Raw genomic sequence first — 11,277 nt, 5'->3', positions numbered from 1 at the left:
ATATATAACAACTGTACGTCAGTATGAAAAACAGTCAAAATCATGAGAAAATGACAGTTGGAAAAACAGAAATAATGAATATGATCATTAAAAAACAAGTGACATAAGAGATAAATGTCTTCCCGCTTGAAATATTGGGGACATTTCTTATCAAAAAGGTACACTTTTGTATGCAAAAAAGATATATAAGGAATAAGCTTTTAGACCTTAGGATAGGATCCTAGAATTTTGCCTCACAAGATATCTACGAGCTGTTGAAGATAGAGCAACACAAGACAGCTGTAGTCAAGCTGGAGTGGCGCGCTCCCTCTGCGCGCCACTCCAGGATATGGATATGGAGAGAGGAGTGACGTACGCGGTGCGGACTCAGCTGAAGAAAGAGCCACGCAGAACAACTATAACCAAGCTGGAGTGGTAATTATAATCTATATTACTTGTAGAAGTAGGAAAAGTAATACATAGAAGTAACACATTATAAGTTTCCTTTTATTTTAATATCTTTTATTTCTCATTAAGGTACTATATAAGGTAGAAAAATGTAGAGAAGTTATCATAGTTAGATAAATATAATATTCTAGGAATAGTTTCTTTTAAACGTCCAGAAGGGGGAGCTATAGGATAAGGCTAAGGCCAAGGAGGATGGGTATTTGAGGGGTGTACCTTGATTTTTAAACATCATAGGTGGAAAGGTAAATTAGAAAGAGCTAAAGGGGTATATGTAACTTGCATGTGATCAGCAAACTGCAAAAGATGATATGTACACTGTAATCTGTATAACTCTATTCTTTTGATTGATTATAATAAAGTATATCTTACGATAATCATATGTGATAAAGATTCTTTAGAGGAATACATTGAATACAGGACATTGAATACCAGATTTGCATCACACCCTTCACTTCGAGACTGGGCTGGAAGTTCAGTAGAACTTACCAGAGCTCCAGGACGTTCGGAGTACTTGAGTTCGTCCCCGAGACACCTCATTGTGAGGTACTGCTCGTGGGAACGTGAGGTCTGAGCTCGGCAAGGGGTCCGTGGCACACCACAATATGCAAAGCAAGCCTCAAATTGCAAAGCAAGTATAACACCGATTTACATGAGGATTTTCCTGATGAACTAATTAAATTTCTCAGTTTCTCAACTGGTGCAGTCAGTTACCCAATGTTGACATAGCGCTCCATCAGCAATGCCAGTGGAGAAAGATCATTTTCAAAATTGGCTATTATAAAACATAGACTGAGGACCTCAATGGCTGAGGACATAATTGAGAATTGAGACAATCTTTTGTGGGATTCCATAAGACTGCAGGATCTTCCATAGGGTTTCGCGATGAATGCTGTCAAACACCTTTTTGAAGTCGATGAAATTGACAAACAAGGGAACATTCCACTCCGTGCATTGCTCTATGATGTTTCGAAGAGCAACGGCATGCCACTTTAAAATCAAGGGTACATACAAACTTTGATATCAGACCAAACATAAAGCCACCTCTTGTAGATATTAACACAGAAGGAATCTTTGTAGGGTCAGTCCATCCTTTCATTTGGTATGCTATTCATACATTCAACACCAAGCCTACCTGCCTGGATACCCAGAAACAGCACAAAATTGCAATTTGAACATTAGCATAAGATATTCCCATATTCCAGGACAATGGGATCGCCATACTCTAAAGAGAGTCAAGAGTGGCTTCAGGATGAAGTTGAATATCTTTCACGTCCTCTGTATTAACCAGAAGACATTTTGGCACCCCTGGTCAAAAAGCCTTGTTTTTGGTTTACAGAAGTGAACTTGACCTCTAAATGGTACAAAGTACCATGACATTTCTTCAAATTTCTGTTGTAGTCTTCCAATTATTTTGTGCCCCCAGCTGCCAGACAACCCCAAAGCATAATGGATCCACCTCCATGCTTAATAGTTGGCAAGGTGTTCTTCTCTACTAAGGCTTCATCCTTTTTTCTCCAAATGTACCTTCTTGGAATACTTCAGACACTTAATTGTGTGTTGAGGTCACAGGAAAGGCTTCTTTCTGGCAACTCTGCCATGTAGGTCTTTGTTGTTTTAAGTATGTTGTATTGTTGTCCTGTGAACAGCTAGACCTGTGCCTGTCTTTTGCAGTGATGTGTGGGTTCTTCTGAGACTTTCTCACCAAGTCTTGGGCCATTCTATCTGACATTGTTCTTGATCCTCCAGACCTTGCCTTGACTTCAACAGTTCCATTTGGTAATAATGTTTGACAGTGGAAGTGGGCAGTTTGTATGCCATCTCATTGGTGGAAATTAACTATCTTCATTCTGACATCCTTGGACTACTGTTTAGAGGAACCCATGATTGTTAACACCCGCCAGAACAGCCACTGCAGTTGGATACTTTAGAAGGCATGGAGTTACATGGAGTTTTTATTCATACATGAATACAAAGTTCAGCCCTGGAATTAAAGTCCTAACGAATAAATCACCTGGGTTTGGCCTTAGTAATCATCTTTTTAAAAAGTAATAAAGAATAATCCGAAAGGGTTCCCAAACATTTGCACTTTTTTTATCATTTGTAAACAGTGAAAAATGAAAAAGCAGATTTGCGTTTGATTACATATAGATTTATTGTAACAGACATTTAAGCCAGGGGTGCCCAAAATGTTTGTACCCCACAGTGGATCCTGTAGGATTTAAAAAGCAGTGCTATTACAGACTCCCCATTCGCATTGAATGATACTATCTTTTGTGTCTTTTTACATGTTTGTAGTCTGTGTGGTTAAACACCAAGCCCAAGACCTGTGTGTGATAAGGAATAACCCTGGCAGAATAACACTATAGCAGCATAACTAGGGGACGAGGCAGGGGACCAGCAGAGACATGAGGACGACCCTAAGGCGATCAACACCAGACCACTGCTTGATCCACTCAAAACAAAGGGTCCATGCCATTATATGGTGACAGCAGTGACTATTTAGTCCACCAGAGACTATGATCCATGGCAAACACCAAGCCATGTCCCTCAACTACAGGAATTGCTATATCTAGTTGTGTTCAAATAAATAGCAGTGTGTTAAAAAAAAGGAATAAAGTGCTAATATTTTTGAATAGCTTTTAGTTCAATATTTCAAATGTAGTGGAAATATTACACATTCAATTCCAAATCAAAGCATTAGCCAATTTTATCAAGTCTGCGTTATTCTGTTACAGGAAGCAAAGACAAGGAATATTAATCTCTTCAAAAAAATGGCAGACGACATTTTTCTATTCAAACTCTCTTCAAACTGTATAAACTGAAGACATTTTTAAAGATTTAACTTCACTTTAAATTGCTGAACTAATATTTAGTTGCATAACCATTGTTATTGTCCAGGATGAACAAACTACATTCCACAGTTCCTGTGAATTTTTGGGTTTTGCTTCAGAAACTGCATTTTTAATGTCACCCCACAAGTTTTCAATGGGGTTGAGGTCAGCTGGCCACGCCATTACCTCAATCCTTTTTGTCTGGGACCAAGATGTTGCTTGCTTACTCGCGTGTTTGGGGTCGTTGTCTTGTTGAAACACCCATTTCAGGGGCATTTCCTCTTCGGCATACGGCAACATAATCTTGTCAAGTATTCTGATGTATTCAAACTGATCCATAATCCCTGGCATACAAACCCAACAGTTATGCATGAAAAACATCCCCATACCATTACTTTTGCGCCACCATGCTTCACTGTCTTCAGTGTACTATGGCTTGAATTCAATACCCGGGGGTCGTCTGATGTACTGTCGACGACCACTAGACCTGAAAAGAACAATTTTACTCTCATCAGTCCAAAGAACGTTACGCCATCTCTTTAGGCCAATCGATATATTCCTTAGCAAATTTTAACTGATTCTGCACATGCCATTTTTTGAACAATGGTGCTTTATGGGGGCTTCTTGCTGTTAGAAGGCGTTTGATCGAAGCTAAGCTAACTGTAAGAGCACTTACAGGTAATTGTAGGTCATCTTTGATCTTTCTGGAGCAGATGAAAGGCTATTCTTCGATCCGTTTCAACAGCAGTTGCTTGTTTTCTTCTGCTTGTTTCAGGTTTTTGTTGCCATTTTAAAGCATGAGATCATTTTAGCTGAGCATTCTATAATTTGCTGCATGTTTTCCCCTCTCCAATCAACTTTTTAAGCAAATGACGTTGTTCCTCAATTCAGAAGGAAATATATTTTATAACAATTAGTGAAACATTTGCTTCCCTTCTTCCTTAATAAAGAACAATTAATGACACCTCAATCACAGAATGAATGCATTCTCTAATTAAACTCCACACTGCTATTATTTTGAACACGCCCCTTTCAATGAATGAGTCAATTACTCAGCAGCGTGCATGTCATGACAGTTGGGTCTGTTGTTTTTCTATTACACTACTACATCTACAAGTAAAGTATTTGCCATGCAGTAATATCACTACTACTAATAAAAGTGGTTCATCAGGTTACTGATATTGTACTGCTATTTTCTTGAACACAACTGTGTGTAAGATCTGAGCCTAGACTTAAACGTAGAGAGTGGGTAAACACAAACGGCTGTACCACCTACAGTACTACTCACTCTTGGAACGACAAGGTAGTTTTATTGGTTTTTAAATTTCTTTTAACAATTTTAAATATTTTCCCTTTTTTAAAACACACTCAATAACACAAACAAATCGTTTCAACAAACACTTAAAACAACGGGAACAAAGACATCAAAATGAATGGAAAACAAATTTTAAGAAAAAGTGATTCAAAAATGGTCACAAAAACACAGAATCCGACAAAAATCAATATACAATTCAAAGAAACAAAGGTGGATTACAAGACCAAGAAATAGGAAAAAAGAAAGTCTATTTCGCTCAGGTTTTGCTGTCCTGAGAGGCTTCTGTGTCCCTTGGGGGGGTGGACTATATGATGAATTCTTTCCAGTGGTCCACCCCCCACTTCTCTCTCGCCAGGTTCTTATTGCCGTGCATGTCCACCAGAATGCCATCCTGGAGGAGGTTTTGGATCCTCCTCGGGAGAGTGACCAGGTCTACAGCTGTTTTCTGGTAGACCTTGATGTTCCTCGTCTCCCACAAGACCTGCTTCACGGTGTTTATTATCCTCCACTGACGCTGGAGCACGGTGGTCTTGCATCCGGACCGTAGAGGATGCCCTCAGCCATCAGGGAGGACCTCGGCAGGAACCTGCTCAGGGAGACAGAGGAACAAACAAGGCCCCAGACCCGCCTGGCCACGGAGCACTCCCAGAACAGGTGGTGGATGTGTTCTGAGTCAGTGCATCCGTGGGGGCAGCGTTCAGTCAGGGCTAAGTGCCGGCGATACATAAATGTTCTGGTGGGGAGACACCTATGGGCTGTCATCCAGGCAATGTCTTTTTGTTTATGTGTCACATTTGCCCAGATGACTTGCGGGTCCAGGTCTGGCCCCCCCCCTGGCCAGATCTTAAATGAGCCATAATCATTGTATAGCTCCACGAGGTTAGGCCAGCCCTGGGCAGATCCGTCCTGTAGGCAAAGTCCTTCAGAGCTCGGTAGACGTAGGGGGGGTCCCAGCTATAAGGTATGGTGAGGTCCAGCACACCCAAGCCCATTGCTCTGAGGAAGGGGGTGGCACAGTACCTGGCAAAGGTACCAGAGGCCTTACCCACCTTCCCTGCATTCTGGACAAGGGTGGCCAGACCCTGCACCATGATGATGTTGACAATGTCTGGGACCCCCCGCCCCCCATTCCGCTCCTCTTTGAGGAGGGTGACGCGTTTAAGCTTTTCCATGGTGCTCCCCCAGACAAAGCGGAAAGCCATCCGGGTAATTAGCTTCCCGGTGGCTTCGTCTGGGGGAAACACCCTCCCCACATAGAGCAGAATGGGTAGGACAATTGCCTTCAGGACGAGGATCTTACCCGCCATGGTCAAGGGCCGTGCACTCCAGCTCCTGATTTTATTTTGGACGTGGCGGAGGGCTCCCTCCCAGCTGGTTCTCCCTCCTCCGTCAGCCTGGAAGGTCACCCCCAGGAGCTTGATGGTATTCCTATGCACAGGGAAGGAAACGGTCAGCTCCTCACTCCAATGTGGAGACAGAAACAGTTCACTCTTGTCCCTGTTGACCAGGGCGCCAGTGGCCACACAGAAGTCGTCCAACACCTTGGTGGCACAAGCGATAGAACGACTATCTGTGGCGACGATGGCAATGTCGTCCATGTACGCCATCACCTTTAGCCGTTCCCCCCCCGCTCCAGGGAGTGGATAGCCCACCACCCCTGGATTGGCCCTGATGGCCTGGAGGAACGGTTCCAGGTAGATGATGTACAGGAGAGATGCTAGAGGGCACCCCTGCCTGACGCCAGACCTGACATCGAACGGGGCAGAGGGCTGTCGATTGACAACCACTCTGCCCGTTATGTCTGTCAGACAGATTTTTGTCCAACGCAGGAGGGGGCCAGGAATGTTCATTTTCTCTAGCACTCTCTCCAAGCACACATGACTCACCCGGTCAAATGCCTTCTCTTGATCGAGACTGAGAAGGCACAAGGGGGACCTCCGCTCCCCGGAGTGGATGATTAGATCCCTCGCGAGGAGCAGGTTGTCATTTATGGACCTCCCCTGCACGCTGCAGGTCTGGTCCGGTCCGATCACCGATGTTATCAGGCCTTGGAACCTCCCCATCAGCGCCTTCGCCATGATCTTGTAATCGACTGAGAGGAGGTTGATCGGCCGCCAGTTGCGGAGGTCCTTCAGGTCCCCCTTCTTTGGGACAAGAGCTACTGAGCTCTGTCTCAGTGAGGCGCTTAACCGCCCCTCCCTGTACGCAGCCCTGAACACTTCCGCCACGTCCTCCTTCAGGAGATCCCAGTGAGCCTGGTAAAACTCAGCTGGGATTCCGTCAGGGCCCGGAGCTTTGTGTGTATTCAGGGAGTGCACGGCCCTGGTGAGCTCCTCAGTGCTCAACTCCGCCTCCATCTGCTCATCTCCCAGGCGTCTGTCCAGGCAGCCCAGGAAGGTGTCCATGAGAGCCCTGTCTGAGGGCCTCTCGCTGTAAAGGCCCTCGTAGAACTCCCTGGCCACCTCCCGGACCTCCGCCTCTTCAGACACCACCACACCTCTGCTGTTAAAGAGAGACAAGATGTTATTCGTCTTGGTTCGTGCCCTGCGGAAGAAGAACCGCGTGCACTTCTCATCCTCCTGGAGGCCCTGGAGTTTGGAGCGGAAGGTCTGTTTCTTCCGCTCTTCCCGGTAGAGGGTGGTGAGGCTCTGCCGAGCTTGTGCAATTTCGCTGCTAACATCCAGGCCTCGGGACTGGAGGAGGCTTAGTCTTTGGAGGGCAGCATTGTGGCGTTCAAAAACTGCCCTCCCTTCCTTCGCCTTCCTCCGCCCGACTGCCCGGAAGTAGCCCCGCACTCGCTCCTTCACCATCTCCCACCACTCCACCGGGGAGTCAAAGAGATGTTTCAGACTCACCCACTCCAGGTATCTTCTCGAGAAGGAGAGACGCACCTGGGGGTCTTGGAGATGGCTGATATTCATCCGCCAGAGCCCCTTACCCACGGTTATAGGTTTCTCCCAGACCAGGGACACGGTTACCATGTGGTGGTCCGAGAAGTGCACCGCCTTGGTGGAATAGCTGTGCACCCTCAGGCCTGGGGAGAGCAGAAACATGTCAATTCTGGATGAGGAGGAGCCAGAGAAACTCACAAAAGTGTGTTGGGGAGGAGAGGCGCCCCCGGCATCGCAGAGGGAGAAATCCTCGATGAGGGACCGCAGCAGGGTGCTGGATCGATCCGGCCTTGGTTTGCTGCGGTCCTCATCTCTTAAAGCACAGTTGAAATCTCCCCCTACGACGACGGGCATTGTGCAGTGTAACAGCGGTGGTAGTTTAGTGAAAAGGGAGACCCTCTCGGCCACGCTGGTGGGGCCGTACACGTTGATGACCCTGAGTGGGGAACCCCCGACCTCGAGATCGGTGACGAGGATTCGCCCACTCTCCACAATGCTGTGTGCTGTTATTTTAGCATAGGGATTTTTCATCAACGTGCCGACCCCATCAGCTCTGGCGATGTTAGAGCCAGACCAGAGAGAGTCTCCCATTCTCCATTCCTCCCCCAGAACGCCATCCCACTCCCGAAACGGAATCCCACATTCCTGGAGCAGGACGACGTCTGAGGGGATCTGTGACAGAATGGAGAAAACAGTGGTGCGTTTATCGGGGTGTCTGATACTACGGGTGTTGAGTGTGGTGAGTGTGAAGTTGTGTGCCATGATGTTTATTGTTTGTGTGTATCTGGTGATCCAGTATGGCTGTTAGCCATATTCTGACAAATTTGGTTAATTGTATTGAAAATTGTATCCGGGTTATTGTGGCGCCTACTCACCCCCTGACCATGTTCTCCCATGGGTCTCCCCTCCTGACTGCCTGGGAGGTTCCGTCCTGGAGAGGTGGGGGTGGTTGTTCTTGCCCCAGGCCTCCCCCCAGGGCCTGGGAGGGCCTGGGAGGAGGGGGATGTTGTCGCCCCTCTTTGAGAGTCCGGACCGGGGGCTGGCTGGTCCCTGATGGAGTGGGGGTGAAGTGTGCTAATGTTCTGCAAGTTTTTCTTATGGTGTACAGATTTTGGTGGATGGGTAGCAGGTTTGGGAAGGGGATTGGGCCTGGCGAAAGATTTGGGACTGTGTACCGGTTTTTTGTTTGATTGTACTGTTTGTCTTTTGGCATTGATCGGTTGGCGTGCTATTGCTGGGTTTGGCGGCTGGCTGGGTGTATTTTGCGCTTTAGCTGTTGTAGGTGATCAAATTCTTTTTCCCTTTCTTTTCGGTTTTTGCCACGGGGTAATGGAGTTTGTGTCCGAGTCTGCTGATGAGGAGTCTGACCCCTCCACCACAATGGGGGTGTCAGAGTCAGGCTCCTCTTTGACTGTGGTGACAGTGGGTTGGGTAACAGGGGGTGCTGTTGAGGTGGGGGTTGCCGGTGTTGTGCTGCAGGGAAGGGTTAGTGGTGTTTGTGTTGTGGGGGTTAGGCTGTCAGGCTGGGGCAAAGGAGACAAGGAGTCCTGCACAAAGAGTTTGTGGAGGAATATATGGGTGGAGGAGGTCCTTAAAATAGGGGAAACGTACTCTGAAATCAGTCCAAAATTGAATAGGTAGCCAATGGAGAGATGTTAATACTGGGTTAATGTGTTCAAAGCATTTTGTTCTATTTAGAATACAAGCAGATGTAATGGCTTTAAGGAGGCATTTGCACTACATTACAATAATCCAGTCTGGATGTAACAAAAGCATGGACTAGCTTTTCGCCATCATGAAGCGTTTTCAATTTTGGCTATATTCCGCAAGTGAAAGAAACTAATCCAAGAGGTGCCTTTCATATGCATTTCAAAGGAGAGCTTAGGATGAAAAGTGACACCAAGGTTTTTGACTGCACTCAAAGCCACAGAAACACCATCAAGGTGTAATGAAATGTCAGGCATTTTGTTTCTGATGGCCAACAACCAATATTTTTGTTTTACCAGAGTTAAAAGGTACAATAGGAATATTCTGAAACCCGAATTTAAAGGACTATAAAAACCACAGGCAGAGGGTGAGTCAACATGTCAGTGAGCCTTTGTCAATGATAAGAAGGGATTTCCAATGGTCTTGTAACAATGTTTTAACATCTTACCTATTGTACCTTTAAGGAGGAGAAAGTTTTGGGCCATCAATTCCTTTGTCTTTATGTATGCTTTTCTATAATGGTGTCAGGCTGTACATAGCTGGGTATCATCTGCATAACAGTGGAAGTTAAAGCCATTGTTATGCATATGTAAGGAGAAGAGCAGAGGTCCGAGCACAGGTCCTTGTGGTATTCCATATCCTGCTCTAGAGGAGCCTATCCAAACACTTCGTTGGTAGTATAAACAAATTGATATCATTCAGATAGAACCAAACCTTTGGTTAAAGGATTTTTGAGTCGGTCTATTAGAATAAGATGATCGATAGCAATAAAGGCTGCACCTCAGGTCTAGAAGCACAAGGATACAGCCATTGCTGAGGAGAGGAGTAGATCATTAAGCACTTTGAGAAGTTGTGTTGTCAGTGCTGTGATGGGGTCTAAATCCAGACTGAAAGATTTTAAGAGTGCAATTGGATTCTAGAAAGGAGCAGAGTTGCTTTGTTACCGCCTTTTCTAAAATTTTTGACAGGAACGGGATGTTCAAGAGGCGTGTAATTAGACAGTTAATTTGGATTCAGGTTGGGCTTCTTGAAGATAGGCTTGACAACTGCTACTTTAAATGTCCACATGTAACAGAGGTAAACCAATGGTGCACCAATTGCAGAAATATTTCTAAATTTTCCCAAGATTTGGATGGAGCCCTTGTAAACCATTCAATTGTGCACCACAATTACAGAGGGTACGTCCTTTCCTGTGGAAACAAATGCAGCTTTTTAGTTTTCCGTCAAATCAGAGCAGACATGTCCACTAGTTGGCTAATGGACATCGCAAATTCCATGAGCATAACATCAGCTTGGATTACATCTTGGAAAGTAATTTCATATTTCAAAAGAAATACAGCAGTGCAAAGGAGACTAATGTGCTTAAGCAATGTATTGTGTTCTGTGTCAATACATCTCTTGAACTACAAGTTATACAGCAACAGCTCTCCTAAGCCTCAAGACTACCAATTAGGCAGACATCCCCCTCTCTCCTGGAATTCACAAACAATTGTGAATCACACTCACAGTTGTGTATGACCCCACCCCCTGGACAAATACAAAACATACATTTACATTAATTTACATTACACTAACATTTCTGTTTACATTCTGCACAGATATAAGCTAATATGTTACCTTTGCAGCAGGGTTGGGCAACTACAAGATTTTTGTAGTCCTATCGATTTCATCAATTCTTTGACTCCTATTAAATTACCCCTATTTTTGCGTCATGGAACGTCACACATTTGAAACATGAAGTTTGCACAATTACACAAAATGTAGCTTGCATATGTACTGCATTCAATTGTTTCCTATATAGGACAATTAGCTGCTTGACTCACCTCATTCAGTCGAGTTGAAAGTGATGGTCACTGCAGCAAATGTGCTTTCCTGTGTTGCAACATGCTGATCCTTTCATCAGTGAGAACGGTTTTCAGTGTTGAACAAATAATCTCGCACATTGCCATAGATGCACCAAACATTCTTTCATGTTTAAATCCCATAATTTCCCAAATGCTAATGTCTTCCTAAATTAACTTAAAATTATTACCGCAGGATTCAATGTTATATTTGAAAAACTGGTGTGTGAACATTTGGCTTCAAC

The sequence above is a fragment of the Conger conger genome, chromosome 1, assembly GCF_963514075.1.
Source record: "Conger conger chromosome 1, fConCon1.1, whole genome shotgun sequence".
In the NCBI taxonomy this organism is placed as follows: Eukaryota; Metazoa; Chordata; class Actinopteri; order Anguilliformes; family Congridae; genus Conger; species Conger conger.
Note: the sequence above shows the minus strand (reverse complement) of the source record.